Source organism: Nannobrachium achirus (genome assembly GCF_963921795.1).
Source record: "Nannobrachium achirus genome assembly, chromosome: 13".
Taxonomy (NCBI): Eukaryota; Metazoa; Chordata; class Actinopteri; order Myctophiformes; family Myctophidae; genus Nannobrachium; species Nannobrachium achirus.
Genome location: NC_137833.1, coordinates 25590748 through 25608556, shown reverse-complemented (window position 1 = coordinate 25608556; position 17809 = coordinate 25590748). Strand labels below are relative to the sequence as shown.

The 17809-nt window shown below is 41.5% G+C and overlaps 1 protein-coding gene across 2 annotated transcripts in view; it reads right to left on the bottom strand.

The window, feature by feature from the left end:
- Window positions 1–17809, bottom strand: part of b3gnt2b (UDP-GlcNAc:betaGal beta-1,3-N-acetylglucosaminyltransferase 2b) — a 46582-nt gene that overhangs the window by 14749 nt on the left and 14024 nt on the right. For both annotated transcript variants that reach the window (XM_080740971.1, XM_080740972.1), the window contains exon 2: window positions 3752–3894. The gene's annotated coding sequence lies outside the window, so the exon portion shown is untranslated. The remainder of the gene's footprint in view (window positions 1–3751; window positions 3895–17809) is intronic.

Below are 17809 nucleotides of genomic sequence, written 5' to 3'. Positions count from 1 at the left end.
CTCCCTGTCCTGTTATTTTCCTCTGCCTTTTACTTACCATCACCCTCCATGCCCCCATCACTTTCCTTGAAGTCCTCTATCTGCCTCGCGCCCGCCTTCCCTCAGCCTTTCCTAACCTCTCTCATGGTGTCTCAAACACCACGAGAGATACAAAAGTGAGCAACACAAGACTTCACAACAAATCTAAGCAATAATTGAAAGGTTGGCTATCGTGTAAAATACTGGCACTGGAGATGCAGCTGTAAGTCATCACAGACACAGACAGTATCTTGTGCTAACCTTGAGAATGTTATTGGCTTCATATAATGTTTTTCTTTATCATAGTTCTCCGCACTACAGGCTCATGCGGGTGGTCTGGCATGTTTGGCCCTCTGACTATGACTCATGGTACTGCCAACCATTTTCCAATGAATGTTATGGTTTGTTTGATTTTCGGGGAAAGCCACTGGACTCAGTTCATTTCAAGATTATCAAATTAAAAACAACTTGAAAACTTGCTTGAGATGGGTAATCCTGCACACAAAATATAGCTGTGTGGTTATTTTTTGGGGCAAGTCATGTTATCGTTGCATTTTAATGCATTTTAAATCATGGTTTAATTTTAAAGTCTAGCCTAAAATAGCCCCTGGAGGACACATTTATTTCCAAACAAGATTGACCCATTAACCCCATGCAATTACGTTTGGCCAATACGGACTCAATTATTCAGTTAAGTTTGGTAATGTTTTAATAACTGACAAAATATAAAGAAACGTAATTTAAAATGAATGGCAAAAGTATCTATGTTTAGATACTATAGTATAGTGAATAGACAATGACATGTATTGATGCCTGTACGGTTCTATAACCTAGTTAAAGACAGAAGCTGTGTTTGTTTTGATTTAAATAAATATTTTGTGCTCCACCGTTAAGAAAATAGCGTTAGGAATTAGGCTAATTACATGTAAACAAGGCAGAACAATACTGCAGTGCTAAAGTTTCCGGGGAACAGACAGTGCTATCTTGTTGAGTAAAATGTAGTAATCATTCTTATAATCACTTCAACAAGTTTGTATGTTATCAGTTATCACCATAATACTGTGTATCTACGTATATAGGTGGTGAAATTACACAAAACTGGGTGGTCTCTTTTTGTTTTCACATGTTGGCAATACCGTAATTATAACTCTGGGAATGTCTCTTGTCCAATCGCAAGACATGGTAAGAAAGAACTACAGTTTTAAAGGCCAATTTTACAGGACTCTACAGCAGGGGTCTTCAACCCCTCAGAGTTACTACAGGGGGTTTATTACGTATTGACGGTTCAAGTGGTTAAATATCCGATAACACAAATTGTCATGAATCCAAAATACACTGATGATTGTGCTGTCAAACAATGAAACTATATGGAATCTATGAGAAGGTTGTGGGCGTCCCTGCTTCATCTCTCTCTCAACTAAGGGGTCCATGGCCTGAAAACATTGAAGACACCTGATATACAGGTAGTGTGTCCCCGTCACTCTCTCCCCGTCCTGTCCTGGATTTACCTCCTACTTCCTCTTCCTCTTTCCCTTCTCGTCTGTCCATCATGCTGACCGTCCCTGCCTCTCCATCCCCATCTTGTTTATAGTAAAACGCTGACAGCTACTTACAATAGTTACACCACCAAATACACTCCTATCCTACATCAAATACGCACCTAGAGTAGTATACAGCAAACACATACTGTACATACAGTAGCATACACTAAACATTACTTAGCATCAACAAATATAGACATACCACACAATAAGCAAAATTACTTCAACAGGGGGTCCTCAGAGTTACTAAAGGGATCCTACAAATCTTTGTGTGATAGAAACCTTTTTTTCTCCTTTTTTTATACTAACCACTTGAACCCTAGTGTCCATATTATGAGAACTTTAGCCAAAAAATTGCAGATCTACAAGCTCTCAATGCCTTGCAGCGCAAGGTGTTGTGAGGTTTGGTGTAGAGGGCAAAAAAAAGCAGAGTGAAAGGTCAAATTTATTAAGTATTGACGGTGGTTGAAGGGGTTAAATATCACAAATTGACATGAATCCAAAATACACTGATGAATGATGATTGTGCTGTCAAACGAAGAAACTATATGGAATCTATGAAAAGGTTGTGGGGGTCCCTGCTTCATCTCTCTCTCAACTAAGGGGTCCTTGGCCTGAAAACGTTGAAGGCCCCTGGACTACAGTAAACATCTTAAAAACATAGTAGTGGCTAGTCTAGCTGCAGTTTTAGTCATAAACATATTGTGACTGTGTTCTTGGAGGAGTATAATGACAATAATCATTAACATTTGTGAATACAATAAGTTGCAAAGCAAACATGCCCAAACTAGGTCTGAATACTGAGTAACTCTAACAGATAGATGCTGGAGATTGTCTATTCCATCTAACATCTACCGTCTTCCGGTTTGGCTACACAATTAACCATGTGAAAAGAAAAGAGGGTCAAGATAATGACTACCGCTTTTCACTCCAAATGAAACTAGACAGCCTCTGTCCCACATGAGTAATTCTCTGTGCTGTGCAGAACCTCTGACCTGGGAGTAGAGACTATTTTACTATTTTCATTACAGCAGTCCCCAAACCACATCGCTATCTCAATTCCCATCGCAATCACCAAAACCAAGTTTCACAATGGCGCATTGCCAGTATCCCACTGTTCTCTTTTAATAACCTAATGACGATAATGGACACTGGTAGATTGCAAGCAGTGCAGTGGCATAACGCACAAGTCCAGATGGGCCAAGATGTTATCTGTCATCGATCACTGTGGAAAAGGCTTCTAAACCTCATTGATTAAATCAAAGCAGTAGTCTACTGGACAATGCCAGGAACTGTTTGATGAGTCTGCATGTTCAACCTGATAAAGGGTCAAATGAGGTGGAAGGATAGACAGCAGAAATGTCACCATCTTAAGGTGTGTGTGCGTGTGCGTGCGTCTTCAATTATCAGTGGTAGTGAGAAATGTTCTCACAATCTCTTCAATTACTTTCAAGGTCATGTGTGGTCAAAAGTCATATTCTTAGGTCATTACATTTGTGCAAAAAAAATTAAAAAACTGAAATTACTGTAGGCATCCACATTACGATTGTAGACCGGATCCTGGATCTGAGCACAGAGCAGTAAAGGTGCTGGAAGATTGGTGACATGATACAAGTTGAACGTTAATGATGGGAGTGGCTGGAGTACAGAGGTTGAACAACGCCATACCATCGAAGGGGGTTTACAAACCGCATGTAACACTAGTTAGCTTTGTTAGCTTAGCATTGCTACACTAGCAGTGTTGGTAACACCAGTAGGCTACATTAAAATATTTTGCAGCAAACATGAACAAATTACGAATATGACGATGGATAATATGTCTCCATCCATACAGTCAACTATTTCCCATCATCAAGGTCCATGGACTTCTCTGTCAGCCCTGATATGTCCACAGAGGCAGCCCACATAACAACTCACGTTTATTTACCTCTAATGGCACGTCACTATGCCCCCCCAACCTGCCCGCACCACCCCCAATAAATGATTTTAAATTAATCAAACAAAGGTCTGAACCCTAATTAATGGCTTCAGGGCCAGCCATAGTGTATGTGTGTGTGTGTGTGTGTGTGTGTGTGTGTGTGTGTGTGTGTGTGTGTGTGTGTGTGTGTGTGTGTGTGTGTGTGTGTGTGTGTGTGTGTGTGTGTGTGATGTGTCGTTCATGAGTGTGTGAGTGTGTGAGAAGGAGAGCTTACCTTTGCAGGTGAGTCTTCAGGTATTGTTGCTCAAGTGATTCCTCTTGGCTCCCTTACCCCATACTGAGCTCCACCCCCTCTGAAACAGCAGCCAATAGGGACTCAGGAGTCAAGTAAGGATGGGAAGGACCCAAAGGAAAAACCTGTAGACAGAAAGAGAGACCAGGTGTTTAACAGTGCCAGTAAGACTGGACATAAAGTGTAAACAACTCTCACCACACACACACACACACACACACACACACACACACACACACACACACACACACACACACACACACACACACACACACACACACACACACACACACACACACACACACACACACACACACACACACACACACACACACACACACACACACACACACACACAAAATTCCCATTGTTTCCAAAGAGTGCACAAAATGTCCACTCTTGGAGATTAGACACTAAGGATCTAAGGATTAGTATGTACAGGAACAACAAGATACTTAGAGTAAGTCAACTCCCCCTTGATAGGGGGCATATACAGTATACTGTACACCAACTCAAATAATTATTGGAAGAGCGGGGAGAATAATTGAGAAAAAGTGGAGAGGGAAAGCAAGAGGGGAGGAAATAGAGAGAGACAGAAGAGTGTGCGTGTGTGTGTGTGTGCGTGCGTGCGTGCGTGCGTGCACACGTGTGTGCGTACGTGTGTGTGATGTAACTTATTTGAAATGCTTAAGACAAACGTCCTTTTTATTGAACTTCCCTTCCTGTCTTTGCAGGAAGTCAACGTGATTGTTTCAGTTGCTGGGCCATGCAAAACAAAGCCTCAGATAACCTCCCACTAGCCTGCAATGTTGCAACAGTTGAACTGTAAGCACATGACAATAATAATAAAGAGAAACGTGACAAAGGGAAAAAATGAAACCTGTATAGATGCATATACATGTTAATTTGCTAACCCGGTCAGTCCCGTGCAGATGGCAAGCCAGCTCAAGACTCCCATATAATATTTGTATCTTACCGTACAACTTCTTAATTCTTTTGCATTCTTGAATCTTAGCTCAGTATCTCTCTACTCATATCTGTATCGATCCCTGTGTTCCATGTAGGGGTGGGCGATATGGAAAAATACAATATCACAATATTTTCCCAAGCTGTATCACGATATACGATTTTATCACAATTCTTTTTCACGTTGTTTTTTATGGTTATTTTTCAAGTTACTTGACAAAAACTAGACTCTCTGGGTTCCTTTTGGGAGGTCTAAATTTAACTTTACAAGTATGTACTGTAACTAGTGGAGACCTTGACATTTTAAAGTTTGAGAACTACTGATTTAAATCAAAATGCAGGTTTAAATTAACCTGACTTGCGTCAGATGGTGGCAGTAGTGCGTAGGCTACCGCTCTACTTTACCATCTGAGATCTCTCGGTGGGAGTTGATAACGCTCGTAAAGCCCCGGGCCGGACCAATCAGCGGCAGCTACGGGCGGGCTCTGAGCGGCTCTGAGCCAATAGAGTCTGATTGCAGACCACGTGGATGCAGACAGGCCAATATGAGTGTTTGGAGTTGGCACTCCCAGACTGTGACAGAGAGACGGCCACATCCAATCACCTGCTAAAGAATTTCAAAAAATGGCCCGCCCCTTACATCGAGTCTGCCCGAGAGATCTCAGATGGTAAAGTAGAGCGGTAGCCTACGCACTACTGCCACCATCTGACGCAAGTCAGGTTAGGTTTAAATTGAATTCTGCAATGAATCTCTGTATTAACGATTAAACATGATTTTTTACAAGGCTCCCTCAATTGTATCACAATATATACGATATCTCTGAAAAGGCATATCGTGGAGACATTGTATCGTCTCAACGATAATTATCACAATATCGCCCACCCCTAGTTCCATGCCTACTGCGTTGCCACAGCAACAACATTATCTTATCTACACTTCATCCTAAGCTAAAGAGGGAATGTTCCTCTCCTTGTACAAATGTATAACATTTAAAAATCAATTGAATTAATTGGGGGATGGGATATTTATACCCAGATTCTCTCCAGCTTACCTGGGGATTCCAACCAGCAGCCTTCTGGTCAATAGACAGTTTCTAAAACTTTAACCAACCTTCACGCAAACCTCTGTAGTGTGTGTGTGTGTGTGTGTGTGTGTGTGTGTGTGTGTGTGTGTGTGTGTGTGTGTGTGGTAGAAAGTATGCACCTCTAGGCTGAGGCTCCATATTTCTTTCCTTTTAAAGCGGTTTGCCATTTAATCATTAAGTGTGTTTGGGTCAGAGTAAACACTGGGGCTCAACAAACTGTGAGGCGACAGGAGACATGACCTCACTGTGAGTGGGTCAATGTACAAACGGTGTGGAATGATTAACTTATTACCCAACAAACACACACATACAAAATATACTGTCTTGTCTATCTTTCTCACACCGATTCAGATTCATAGGCTCTCACACACTCACTCACACACACACACACACACACACACACACACACACACACACACACACACACACACACACACACACACACACACACACACACACACACACACACACACACACACACACACACACACACACACACACACACACACACACACACACACACACACAGGGCATAGTGCATGAATAAGTCATGGAATGCCTCCGTGGATTCAGCATGTACACCACTGATCTCCTACCTGTCTAAATATAACCTTTGTTTGAAGTTCAGACCTCTATGTTTGCACTTTCCCATTTCAAACAAAAATCACTTTTCATCACATGCCAACCATTTCTCACAACTTACACTTCCTGTACACCATAAAGGCCCATTCATGATGGGAAACTGGGATCCAGTAAATACATTGATTATCAATGCTTTGTGATTTCTGACCTTTTGCATTGCATTTTGCATTCCTTACTGTAATGTCCGAAACATCACTGACATAGGAATTTGAGCTAATTTATTTAAACTTATGCCTAGGCTCTACTGTTGCTTAACCCATAACATGTAAATGCATATACTTTTATCCAGTTAAGTTCAGCTGTAAACTGTCCTTTATTCAAGCTGAAATTGAATAGGCCCCCTTTTAGGGTTGTTTGAATTTCATCTGCACCTATTAGAAGAAATCTGTTTCTCTCAGTATATTTATGGTACGATCAGCATTTGTCACCTCGGCTACCATGTTTTATTATTCTTAGATGAATTGCCAATTGAGTGACATGCTAATACTTTGTCGCACTATTCTTGTTCGTTTTACGATTTCTGATGTATATTTTATGTAATATCTGTCAAGTGTTTAAAGCCCCCACAAAAAAAGTATAAATAAGTATGACTTCACTAATGACTCAACGGTAATGAGACATAACATTATACATCAAAGAGTATGGTTGAGTGAAGGTGCCAACAGGGTTTCATTGGTCAGCTGAGACCATTGACTGGCAGTCACAGACTCGTATTGGTCAGCTGAGAACGTCATCTGGCAGTAACAAACTCTCAGAAAAAAGAGAGATTCACATACGCAAGTCACTGGAGGAGAGCGTGGGAATCTAACACATGCTGTATGCATGAGAATACAGTGCGAAAACAGTATGTGTACACACATAATGTATTGTACACACACACACACACACACACACACACACACACACACACACACACACACACACACACACACACACACACACACACACACACACACACACACACACACACACACACACACACACACACACACACACACACACACACACACACACACACACGGCAACGTATGCTTAGGATGCACAGATTGCACACACATGCACAGCAGTAACATGCACAAAGACACAAACATAGTTCTGTGTGTGTGTGTGTGTGTGTTAGTGTCCGACCGATAGACTTTTTTTAGAAACGATACGATACGATACAAGAGAGGGGGGCCCATCACCGATACCGATACGATACCGATATAAAATATTAAAAAAAATGTTTTTGGGAAAAAAAAGTAAAAAAAAAAAAAAAAAGGGGGTTTTGAAAAGAATTTGAAAGAAAAAATTATTTTTTTTTAAATAAAAAAAATGGCTGCCAACTCTGGAAACTTGGCGGGGGCAGCAAATGAGTTATTATTATTATATTTCTACACACAATCCAATTTTGGCCCTAAAGGTCTTCTTTTGACAATGCAATTATGGCCCTAAAGCAGGGGTTCCCAAACTTCTTTGTCTCAGGGCACCCCATGAATATTTTTTTTAATCCGAGGCACCCCTACATTATAATTTTCACTCCCAGCACCTTATATTGATAGCATATCGTCGTTGTCCGGTGGAAACCTTGTATGTCCAAAACCGTTCGTTTTGTATTCATCATCTATAACATTTTGATCTTGTAGATCGGCTGTTTTCATTAGTTTTGTGCGACAGTCTTGTATGATGAAGCAGGGCTTTACCAAAAGACGTACACATTTGAAACTTGGAGATACAAGGTTTCTCCCCGACAGTGGCGATATTTTAGTGATTATGTTGCGAGGAAAACGTTGAGATAATAGCCATTTTGCTTAGAACTGACTGAAAATAACTTTGTACTTCAAGTTTAAAATGATACTAATTATTTTTTCAAGTGTCCAAATAAATTCCAAATATCATCAAATCATCTCGCGGCACCCCTGGACTGCCGTCACGGCACCCCAGGGTGCCCCGTCACCCACTTTGAAAACCCCTGCCCTAAAGGGCTTCTCGTTGACTATGCAATTTTGGCCCAAACGGCTCCTCATATGACAGGGCTCGGCTGACACAGACACAGTACGTTCACTACGTTGTCAATTCAACATACAGTACCGGAGGAGGGCTCACTTGTTATGGTCTACAGCAGTGCTACTCAACCCGCGGCCCGCGGGCCGCATGCGGCCCTTTCCGCATGTCTGTGCGGCCCGTCATGATCATGCCAATAAAAATAAGATTTTTCTAAGCCTGTCAAAGTTAACGCGTAACGCAAAACGCGGTGATGTTTGAGCCTCCGTGCACTCCGTAGGTAGGGATAAGAGTCAGGAAGCGAATGTAGTCAATGCATAGAGCACAGCAGTGCGGAGATGCAGGCGGCTACACTAGAGCTATATATAGTACAACGAGACAGACAAATCTGCGGAGATTTTGCAGCAGACAACCACAGTCGGGCTCACTGGAGTGGAGACGCATGACGGTCGTGCGATATATGAACGGTCGCGATCGTCATGTTTCAGGCTAATGAAGATGTAGCCCTTGTCTGTGCTTGTCTCTGCCTCCGCTGCTTGTCTCTGCCTCCGCGACTCCGCCAGTCAGGACAGACAGTGCAAGCATGAAAAGATCGCGCAGCAGCCAAGGAACTATGCTTATTACCACAAATCTCCTCCAACGAGCTGCTGTGTTTTACAAAGCTCAAAGCATCAAACTGTTTTACAAGTACAGTGCATCTGAGGCTGAGTTGAACTGTACTTGAGTTATTTTTTTCCATACAATAACTCTCTTCACCAAAAATAGCCGATCTACAAGCTCACAATGCATCTTGTGGTGAGCTTGTAGATCGGCTATTTTTGGTAAATGTCCCCCAAGAATAGGGATGCTGCGGTTTGAGTGATTGAATAATAAGTATAAACGTTTATTTATTTAAAAGTGTCCTATTAATGAAAAGGAGTGTTAGTGGCATGACTCATGAGAAAAAATACCTTTACATTGCCAAAGTTCACTAGCCTTGCATACCCAGACACAGGGGGGGTTACAAAAAGATTGAACCAGATCTGTTCATTTTCACTTAACATTTTGTGAATAAAGCCTAATTTGATAAAAATTTCAAATGTCATCAATTTCATCATTCCATCCATGACAATCTTTTGGTTCAATGAGGTTTGGCCTGGCTTATATAAATGGAAATGTGTCTGTTTTCTGTGCGTTTCCTTAATTATTAGACTTGTCATGAAGTGTGTTACAAAATCAATGTAAACGTCCAAAATAGGACCGTCATTTTTAGCTTGCGGCCCTTTGGACTTTTGGTATTTTGCTGAGTGGCCCCTGAGCCATCTCAAGTTGAGTAGCCCTGGTCTACAGTCTATGGATTATACACAGCCTACTATTGGGGAAGGAACACATAACCATGGACTTTATGACTCTTTAACACAGAACCACAGACGTTATGACTCTTTAGCGGCGAGGCCGAGGGTGGATGGAACGTTAGAGTAGCCTATTAGCTTGTTTTGGTAGCTAACAGAAGCATGATCATAGCATGATTTACATTGAATCACTGCATTGGAATCCACACTGAACTGAACGGCTAGTTTATTATGCCATATGCCACCTCACTGCATTTGGTGCATAATCATGCAGGGCTGCAACGCATCGATTACACGTCTCTAAAAAGAGTCATGTCGAGACGGCTGGTGATTGAAATGTTGAAGGCTCATTGCTTATATGTGGCATGTGGCAGGGCGCGCTCTGCTGGACAATGTATATTAGAGCTCTCCCAACACTGCGTTCAATGCGCTGGGCTTACTTTTTATTATATCGGCGGGATATTTCACCGATAACGATATAAACCGATATGCCCAAATAAGGTCATATCGTCCCGATAATATCGGCGGCCGATATATCGGTCGTAGACTAGTGTGTGTGTGTGTGTGTGTATAATTGCTGTGTGTGTGTGTGTGTGTGTGTGTGTGTACACACTATATGTCTGTCATTCGGGGTGCATTCTAAATATAAATGTCAGTGAGTGCATATGTTTCTGTCAGTTTAATCTCTCTCTCTATATATACAGTATACGTCACACACACACACACACACACACACACACACACACACACACACACACACACACACACACACACACACACACACACACACACACACACACACACACACACACACACACACACACACACACACACACACACACACACACACACACCCATGTGTGTATAGGTGTCTCTGAATATCTGTCAAAATGTGGTGAGGTGACAGCAGATAGGGAGACAGCAGGAATACCATGGTCTGAGTCCAACACACAGGTTCTCAACAAACACAGACAAGAGGAGGAGGGACAACAGATCAAGGAACAGCAGTGTACAGACAGACAGACAGACAGACAGACAGACAGACGGTTGGTCTGTCTGTACAGATCCCCAGACAGATGGACAGAACACTAAAGTGTGTCATTGTGTTGTTCCCCAAAGAAGAGAATCCTGGACTGGTGTGTCAAAATATTCATCCATCCAGCAGCCATACTGACTATTATTTACGTACCTTCAATTTCAACACAATAATGGGGGTACCGGTACATCCATATATCCACACTGAGTCGAATAATATGTACCAATAGGCCTAACGATTTGTTTGTTTGATGTAACAACTAGGGATGTGAAAAGAATCGACTCATGCTCACTGTGACTCAAAAAGTATGAGTCGAAAAATCGCTTGTTCAAAAACGTTATAAGCGTTAATGTTTTCCAAATGTGAGCGGACCGGTGTGTGTGCCTGTGTCTGAGACGAGTGCATGTCTGTGTTGTGCATGCATGCATGCGCTGCCATTAACAAGCTCGCTTGTTAATGGCAGCGGCGCCTCGTGTGCGGTGATTTTGTCAAAATTGACAATAAAACACAACACAAAATACACTAATCGTCGTTAATGCGACACACCCGTGGACGCGGTCTTTCTCTCTCTCTCTCTCATGCATGGATCAGCACACACGCACGTCATCGTTTTCACAGCAGCTCCGTTTTTCATGTCTATAGAGCATCGCAGTGAGGTGTCGGAAGCAAGCTGGCCATTCATATTTACCATAGGGTTTTTCATTATCAGCCACAAAGTCGTAGCAATTCAATGTACACTTACCGCTAGGCTGGTAGTTGTAAAATGGTTCCATATGCTCCTGTAGAACCCCCGAGTATGTATGCAATCACTCTAGTTTTAGTAAAAACACGTTTTAATCAAGATCGCACGGAGAAGAACTGCATTTCCCATACTGCTAAACGTAAAAACGACGTCTGTGATTGGTCTAGCTTCTTCTTCTTTCACATATCTTGCGGTTACCGCGGAAGTAGCTTACTGCCCCCTGTCTTCCCGGCAGATTATTGCACGTCAGCAGAACTCCCGTGAGCGAATACGTTCTTTTACAAATATGATGCACTAGTTAAAGATGACGATAAGAGAGTCCACAGAGATGACAATCACTACATTTCAGGCCATATGCTGGCCTGGATAACTAAACTGAGCGTGATTTAACGGCTATATTTCAGGAAACAACAACATTCGCAAAGCATTCTGGGAGTGTAGTTTCCGCAATTTTAGAAATAATGATGTACACAGTCTTGTACCCTGCCATTTTTTTCAGCTTTCGAATTAATCTTTGCATTCAAAAAAATTTGAATATTGTCATGATTCCTCTCCAGCCGAGGTGGCTTTGTCCAAGGCTTAAAAACGTTTAAATAAATACTTTATGAAATGTCTAAGCAAGAAATGAATGGAGAAAACACTTCCGACACCAGAGTGAGGACGGGGTGGGGCTTCAACTGCGATGCTCTATACCAGAGTTTCCGTTAGCCGGTATTTACTGGCCATTGACCAGTAAAATGTTTAATTGGCTATAAAAACCTCCAGCAACCGTGGCCGGCTGGGAAAATGCTGTTATTAGGCTATTTTATCATTTAAGCCTATTGTTAATATTATTTGGATAATTAAAAATAAATAAAAATCATAATCATTGAAAGATTTTATCATGATCTGACTCTCACTGTCACTGTGGTTTAATTCCCGACAGCTTGCTGCTGCCGCTTCTGCTGCTCAGTTATAGATCAGTCTATTCGTTGAACGAGTGTCATGCGTTGAAAATATCAGAGCAACAGGCTCACAACACGTAGCAACGTGCCAGGTTGTGAGCTTGTATGTCTGCCATTTTAGATATGCAAAAACACCGGGCGGAATCTATAAAATAGGGACCCAAACTTCTATGGGTCGTGGAATCACGTGGATATTATACCAGCAAGCACAGTGACTGTCTGTCTGATTGCAGCAATGGATTGCCAAGTGCCAAGTGGTGAGAGTTGGTGACACGTTGAATGCAGGCAAGTTGCTTGCGCCATCATGACATAACATTAACAACACAAAACATGTTTGCATATTAAGGTTGAATGGGATGTAGTGTGTGGTTGAAAGCCCCCCAAAAAAGATTACGTTTAGAAAAACATCCATACTTGTGTAGGCTCGACTGAAGTTTGTGGCTGATCATCATGGACAAAGACAAGGCCTTCTAGAGGATGTTCTGTGGTCAGATGAAACAAAAATGTAGCTGTTTGGCCACAATGACCAGAAATATGTTTGGAGGCAAGAGGGTGAGGCCTTTAACCCCAAGAACACCACACCTACCGTCAAGCATTCCAAGAACGCCTGGGTTCAAAGAGTGGAATGAGGAAATTATCAATATTACATCATATGAATACATGCTGGGAAGAATGAATGGTATGGGAAAAATGAAAGAGATATGGGATAGTTTTCTAATGCATATGAATCTTATATGAAGATATGAAGGGATTCCAACTTTTATTTATTTATTTGTATTTTTGTAGTATCATGGACTGACTGTATGTATCTGTATTTTTTATGTTGTGCTGCACTGTATCATAACCACATGTTGTACTAAGAAAAATACAATAAAAACATTTTAATTACGGGAAAAAACATGGTAGTATTAAGCATATTAACTCTCCCCACGCTTTGAACGTTAACGTTCGCCCCATTTTTTACAGAACCTCGATGCCAATACGGCGCTCGTTCGTTCGTTCGTCTGATGACTGTAAGCTGATGAGGGGTCGCGCGGCCGTGTACTGTAAACACATTTTCCGCGGTGATGGTGTAAAAAAATCCATTATGCGTTACATCAACGGAGACAATTTCACTTCCTTGTTGATTTCCTCTGGCCCCGGAGCTCTGTAGCCAGTGACTGGTCTTCTTCTTCTTCAACACATAACAGGCAAATTCACATTCATTCTCGCATGACGCCGCCCTCTGCTGCCTGGCAGACCAAAGTGCACTATTGCACAATAAAAAAAAATAAAAAAAATAAAAAAATAAATGTCTATCTTTCTACTATAACGTCGCAAAGGTAAGCCGCTTTTTGATGGCACCAGACCCAATAAATAAATAAATAATCTGGCAGTAGGAGAGTTAAGGCCTATTTTTCGCTGCCAATGGAACCAGTGCTTTACACAGAGTAAATGGAATAATGAAAGAGGAGGATCTCAAAATTCTTCAGGAAAATCTCAAATCATCAGCTAGAAGTTTGTTGAGAGTGCTACTAAGGGATGTCTAAATCAGGCTTGAATTAAGGTTTTTGAGTGGCCTGCCCAAATTCCTGACCTAATCCCCATTGAGAACATACAGACAATGCTGAAGTCGTCCATGTCAGAAAGACAACAGAATTCTGATGAATTGCACCAATTCTGGTCAAAGACTCATCCAGAAGCTTGCAGATTACCAAAAGGCGTTTAATTGGGTTGAAAATGGCCCAGGGACATGATGCAACCAAATATTAGCATTGCTGTTTGTATATTTTTGACCCAAGAGATATGGTCACATTTCATATTAGCATTGCTGACAGCTGTATGTATATTTTGTACACAGCAGATTTAGTCCCATTTTCAGAAAATTCATGAAAATAAAATAAACTTTGTGATTTTTTTTTTGTGTGACAAAGTGGCATTTGTCCTAATCAACCTATCACAGAAAAATAAGAGTTTCAGAAATTATTGGAGTCAAAACTGTCATGACATACATGTTCTTTACAAGTAAACGTTTGTTCACAACTCTATATCATGCTATGTAACCCAGGCCTGGCAAAGACTAAGGCTCTTTAAACAGCGGAAAAGCAGTGTGGGAGTAATAGACACATGATGTGAAGGGAGATCCATTGCCACAAATAACCCATGGCGTGAGAGGAGGGGAGCCACGTTCTAGGCAAGTTGTTGTCTGTACTCCAAATATCTAAAGTGGGCAGGGCACCAGTATCGACATGGGCTGGGGGAGGGCTGCTATCACACACTCTTCGTCTTCTCACAGAAACCTCATCACAGTTGTCTTTCTTTTTTTTTTGGTTGATTTATTATTTTATTTTTTTACATTGTATCAATTCAATGTTCAATTCAAAGGAGCTTTATTGGCATGAGAAAACATATTTTTACATTGCCAAAGCAAGTGTTACAAATAAAATAAAAACATCCCATGATTTGGTAAACTATTTTTCACCCAGTACCAATTGTCTAAAGTAAACTGTAATCCTGGGCTCTACTCAGCCAACCTGTGGAGCCTCTTATCACCTGACAGGGGGGAATTTCCTCGATAGGACGTATCGCTTGGAAGGAACTAGGGCTGCACGATTTTGGGAAAAAACCTAATTGCGATTTTTCTGACTAATATTGCGATTGCGATTTTATTCGCGATATTTCCCAGGGCTAAAGCAAAAAAAAATATCCTAAGACGGAAATTTATTTTGACTTGACTAGCAAGTATTATGCTGCATTTTGGCGATTTCGGTCATGTTATTAACATCACGGCCATGGCTACACCCCCCCTCCCCCATTTTTTGTTTTCTCTTTTTTGGCAAATCTGCCTCAATCTCATAAATGGCCCCTAGAGACTCCTCAGGACGGAAATCCATCCCCAGGACGGAGAACCTTAACCCCTGTATTTATATATTTATTTCAAGGTAGGATAAGTGATAGTTTTTTTTTTGTTAACTGTTTTACTGCCAGATGTTCTTATTTATTTATTGGGTTTTGTGCCAGCAAAAGCACCTTACCTTTGCGATGTTATAGACAAAGATGTTTTTTTTTTCATCATTATTATTTTATTTTCTCCTTAAATAGGTGTACCGTGGCTATACCAGCAGTAGAGGGCAGCCTCATGCAAGAATTAATGTGAAAATGGCCGCGGTAGGCTGCCGTCCGTCAAGGCAGCTCAATCACTACAGACCAATAGATCCAGAGAAAATAACAAGGAAGAGTGTTGTTACTCCATTGATGCTAACGTCCAGTGGGTTTTTGAGAGCACTTTTACGGGAGCTGTCTCTACGGTACACACCCGCGCGACCCCTCATCAGTTTACAGACATCAAACCAAGGTACAAAAGAACGAGCCAAAGAACGTACAATTGGCATCGCGCCGCCGGGAAAAATGGGGTGAACGGGAACGTTCAAAGCGTTGATAGAGTTAAAAGGATGATATAATAAATTATTTTAACCATAGGAAAATCATTTCACTACCTTAGGTCAAGCTTCCGTTGAATATTTGTGTAATACATTTAAAAAATAAATTGATTATTATTAACTAGGCTAATTGGCAATCATGTAAATGGTTTGATTCAGTTCAGTTATATTTCCAAAAGATTACCTTTTATTTTGCTTTAGCAATATAAAAAGGTTTTATACTCAGAAAAATCTCAGTAATAATGCCTCTCATTGTCAAGGAAATTATTTAACCAAAGAACATCATTTAAGCTTCCTTGAATATTTATTGTGTGTTTACATTTAAAAATGAATTGATTATCACTAACTAGGCAAATTGGCAAATGGTTTGATTCAGTTCAATTATATTTCCAAAAGATTCCCTTTTACTTTGCTTATTAGCAATATAAAACGTTTTTTTATATTCAGAAAAATGTCAGTACTGGTTTTGTCTGCCTCTCATTATTGTCAAGGAAGAAAGTACCGTATGTCGCTGCCTTGCTTAACTCATCTAGTGCCTTTCGCGTGATGTCACGCGATAAGTACTAGAGTACGTATAGTGCCGAATGCGTGATGTCGCGCGAAAAGTAATACATTACTGTAACGGCGAGTAAAAATACCTAGTACAATGGCCGACGCTCCGGAGACGAAATCCGCGCTGATTTGTCATCATCACGGCTCCACGAGCACACAATAGTCATCCCATAACATTGAGGTGGACGGCCGATCTCATCTTTAATGTCCATTATCTCAAAACAACACTTTAGAAGCGAAGATGGAGGCAGATGCTCGCTTATAAAACACATGTATAAACGCTCCTATGCAATCCAGCATGGCACCACGTAAACAATGATCAGTTCCGTCGCAGGATCCGATGACGTCAGACCGGAAGTACTTCCGGTCTAGACTTCTGGCCTTCAAAATAAGACAATGGCCGTTAATGGGGCCGGGAGGGGGCACTCTGGACCCCCTAATCCGTTAATGTCCTGGGCTCTGGATGAGTTAAGTTTTATCAAGGCAAAAAAAAGCACCATAAGACACACACCATAATTTTCACATGTGTGCGGGGGACGGAGGAGGGGGAGCCGCAGCATGCTGCACAGAAATTACTTTCACTTTCAGTTTACGACAAACGGGATCTAATCTATGCACAAGGATTTAAGGATGTTATATTTATAATGATTACCAGAACATTCACTACCTGTAGCCATGGAGTAGGCCTACTCCTCCGTTGGAAGGGAAATACACTGTTACGTGCTGTTAGACAGACAGTGTCATGCCTTGGCTTGGCTCCTCTCCTCTGAGGAGATTGGAGCAACCCGTAATGCTAATCCTCGGTGCAGCGATGCGCGGGTATTTAAGAAAGACGCCACAGTTTGATTTGATCATTGCTTAGTCAATTATGAACGCATTTCTAAAATTAAAACGTCTGCATAATGCTTGGGAAGTCAACTTCGCAGAAGATCGCCAAAACCGCGGCCTTTGCGATTCGCTAATCGCGAGATTTCACATCGCGATTTTGGTTTGAAAAAGATTAACCGTGCAGCCCTAGAAGGAACATATTATTCCAACCACCAGTTCTTCCATCCACTGAATGTTAATGACAAATAACTGGGGACGTCAATACTTCTGATATCACTGTACAAGACACTGCTTTCACTGACAAGACTTTCCTGACTCCAAACAAACCTGTCCAGTTACAGACACAAACACCCCCACGCGGACAGAGAGATTAGATTGATGTCCTGGAATGGAATTCTTCATTATCAAAGACCTCTGGTCACTTAGGTAATCCAGCAAGCTAATGTCGGCTCTAGCCAAAGGGACATTTTGTACTAGATCTCTGTCATCAGCCCTCTGTGCATGTGAGAGAG